Here is a 4,212-nt window from a genome sequence, read left to right as displayed (position 1 = left end):
AACAAGATGAGGTGTCTTATTCTCCTTATATATCAATACTGATTATGAAACTATAGGAATTTAGGACAGTTTTCAATGTCCTAAATGGAACCAAATACAGAGGCCAAAAATTGACCAATGAGCTGACATATGATAGAGGAGGCAGAAGACAATCAATTATCTCATGAGTTAAAAAAATGAAAACATAAAAATTAATCCCTTACCTCACACCATACACAGAATCAATTTCAGATGGTTTAAAGTCTGAAAAGTAAAAATTTTAAATTATAAATCTTTCAGAATATGATATAGGAAAACACATTTATAATCTCAGGGTCATAAAAGTTTTCTTAAACTGGATACAAATCATATATCATAAAGGAAAGTGCTGACAAAGTTGACAGTATTAAATTAAAACTTCTTTTCATAAAAACACACCATATTAAGAGTGAAAGCTAAAGATGAGATATAACTGACAAAGGATTAGATTCCAGGATACACCCCCCTCCCCAAGAAAACCCATTGAAAAATGAGAGAAATATATAAACTAAGCAATTCATATCGGAAATGTGGATTGTTAATAAACCTAAGAAAAGGTGCTCAATCTCAAAAGTAAGCAGGAAAATATGCCTTTAAGTCATAACAAAATACAATTTCACTCCTCCCAGACTGGACAACATGAAAGTGTCTGATAATACCAAACACAGCTAGGATGTGTCAAGGAAAACTCTTATAAATGATAGTAGGAATGTTAGCTTGTCAGAAAACAATTTAATGTCGAATATATTCTACAACCCAGGAAATCTACTCTTAGGTGCTATGCAAACTAGAAAATCTCTCATATACCTACATAAAGACATACAAACAAACATGTCCATTACAGCATTACTTATAAAAGCAAAAATTGTCATAAGAATGTTAGTCTGATAAATTCATACAATCAACTATCATGCTGCAGTAAAAATTAGTGAACCAGAGTGACACACATCAAGATGAATCATTCTCACAAACATAATGTTTTTTAAAAAATCAAAAGCAAATTGCAAAAGAATGCACACTGCTTTCTATCGTTTATGTGAGGGTTAAATTTCCAGAGCAATACAAAAATATTGTTAGAAGTAAACATGCATGCAATTTATGAATGTACAAATAAATGCAAAATTTAGGAATGAGGTTACCTCTGTGGGGTGAAGGTAGCAGAAATAGAGGAACAGGAGAGAAAGGTTCAATCTTTCCTTCTTAAGGTCCATGGTAGGTGCATAAGTGTTCATTGTAGTTTGTATATCTTAAATATGCAAATTAATATTTAAAAATAAAAATAGTTATCGAAGTGAATTTAACACCACAATAAAGAAGCATTCTCTTTAGCCAGAACAGATTGTTAATCTGAGAGATTAGTTTCACAGTAAAGGTCATCTAACAAATTAATTAGAAGAAGCATCTTAGTGACTCCACTTGTTTTCTGAGCTTCTCTCCAGCTTTTTAAATGTTAACCACAACAAGGCAGCACCCCCTCCCATTATGGTACCCCACTGATACTGATCCTATCCTACCAAGCTCTGCTAACTCTGTGCTCTTCAGACCTGTATCTCCATACATCAAAATTTAACACAGTTTTCTATTTCCCCAAGAACCAATATCTAATTAAGCCAATCTCGCTATGATATTAACAGTTGGTAAAGCTAAGTGTTGTACTTTCTGTAAGTAGTCTTATTTTAATGAGGAAATTCCAAAGACGAAACCCTTTTAGACAAGGTTGACATTTCAGGCCTCCAAAGAGAAATATCAGGAAGATAGTTGGCACCTGCTTGTTTAATATCACCACATGTCTTTTATTTTCAAATAAGGTTGGTTCTGCTTACCCTAGGAACAGATTATCATTTCAAAAATTTTAGTAGTGTTAGTCAAAGGAATTGATAACGATTTATAAAATTTTATAGGCTTAATGAATAGCCATTCATAGGTGTAATCTGAACAGCTAACTGTTAAACCTGCCTTGATCTAATGTTTAAAGGTCCTGCTGTTTTTGGTGTTGGACCTCTGCTTGAACGACAGCCTAAGGATATTTAACATTCGTCTCTCCTCAATCTTCAGTCATCTGCATTTCCAGAGGGTTGATGACAGGGCAACTTGGAGTTTAAAGACAGCATCTTCATTTGCATTTCAATGGTTCCATTGAAATCTCTTCAATATGCCTCATTGTCTAAACAGTGAAGGTGGCTAAATTTTGTTCAAGATTCATAAATCTTAGGGAAAAATTTGGGCCATCATATCCAAAGCTGATTCTACAGAGAACACCCTTCTCCCTTCTTATTTTTTTTTAATGCTTAAATCATGTTTGTTAAAACCCATAGGTACTATGTCACATCTGCACGTATTTAAAATCTTTTATCCATTTGGATATTTATGGCCTGAAATCAAGGTTCTAGGATAAGTTAAAGGGGAAAGGACGATATATGGTTTTGTGGGGACCTGGAATTGGCCACCCCAAGATATGTCTCTTTGGCATCAGGATTATTTGAGGCTGATTGCTTTTGATAAACTGGGACAGGCAAGGAGGCTCTGAGGAATGGAACTTGCCCTTTGTTAGGACACGTTTACATTTGTAAGGTAAATCTCTATCTGTAAAAGTTGCCTCCCTCTCTGTACCAGGAAGAAGAAAGGAGATGACCTTCTCTCTACAAACTCTTAATCAATACCAAAGGCAAGGACATAAAATCTGCATTTTATTGTGCTAGTCTGGTAACCTCCTGTAACTGACTTCCCTCCCCCTCCCAACGTTGGCATTCCTTAAAGATTAAGCATCTTTCTTTAGGCTAGGAACTGATTGCTGAGCTCACCTGTGACCACCCAGCTCCAGACAATCGACTTGCCTCCGGCTACGCCCACCGAGATAGCAGACCACTACCTGCTGTGTCCATCAAGCGCTGTGCTGACGGGGCAATCTTGTGACTAATTGTGGGAGGGACATTTCAATCACATGTGAAACACCCCGTTTGGGGGTATATAACCACTGTCTGCACCCCACTTCTTCAGTGCCCTTTCTTCCTTCGGGAAGAAAGGCCCCGGGCCATGGTTCCTCATAAAGCTTTGTTTAATTTTCTCTTGCTATTCTGTCTCATGTGAATTTAATTAGTTCTCCAGCCAGACGAACCCCCATTTGGGGAGAGGACATGTCCTCCTCCCCTACAGTTTGAAGTACAGTATAGCGCCAGCATCAATTTCTAATCCAGAGTTCCAAAAACTGTCTTTCTTCCCATTGGAAAGGAACAAGTTTCTTTTCACTTATGAAAACAGTTGCACTTAACACCAGGGAGGGAACTTCATTGGCAGGTATGTTGACTCTGCAAGGATCTGCAGTTACTCTTAATTGGTTGTGATTTTAAATAGCAGAATTTTTGCCAAATATTTTGGTACAAGGGAATGAATCTTGGAGTTAAATTAAGAAGTTCTGATTTTAAGTGCAGAGCTACTAGGCACCTTTCTGAGATGAACCTTTGCGCCCTTCCCATAAGTTTAGATAGCATTATCCACCAAATAGTTTCAGGAAGGGATTAAATGGAAGCATATGTGTGAAAGTTCGGTGTAAACCATATCCCAAAGAACTGGAAGTCTATAAAGGATTGCTGCAATTGTGTAACTTTTGTGTTAGCTTATTTTTTCAGATTTTCAACAGGTACCTAAAATTTTTTGAATCACTCCATCCAGCTGAGATGCTGAGATATGGCAAAAATGTTAACAAGGACAAAACTATGGGTGAAAAAGTAGAGCTCCACAGAGGTCAATTCCAACATTTGTCCTTTGCACAATTTCTGTTCATCTCCTTGCCATTCCAGAACCCTTTCTCAGTGCTGTTTTGTAACACATTTTAAAAATGATCTGGCTTTTCAAAATATAGCTCTCACTCTTTTTCTTTCTACATGCAAATGATATGAAATTCTGGGATGTTGTCCTTAAAAGTCAGCCCACCTTCATGGCCCAGATAAACTGGGAAAGGATCCTCATTCTTTGTACTCTGCAGATGAGGTGTCAGTCTCCAAAGCCGCCTCCTAGACAATCCCTAGCACCCAGAAAAGACGGGTTTTGACCTCGAATATGTTAGCATTGCAAATCTAAGAATATAAGCAAGTGCATTTTCTTTTTAGAAAACTGAGCTCACACTCACCCCAGAGTGGCAGTTGAATGCCATGCAGTCTGACCGTATTCGTGAAGGACTAAAGCAAAGCTTCCTTC

Source organism: Equus przewalskii, chromosome 24 (genome assembly GCF_037783145.1).
Source record: "Equus przewalskii isolate Varuska chromosome 24, EquPr2, whole genome shotgun sequence".
Classification (NCBI taxonomy): Eukaryota; Metazoa; Chordata; class Mammalia; order Perissodactyla; family Equidae; genus Equus; species Equus przewalskii.
This window is presented reverse-complemented; position numbering follows the sequence as displayed.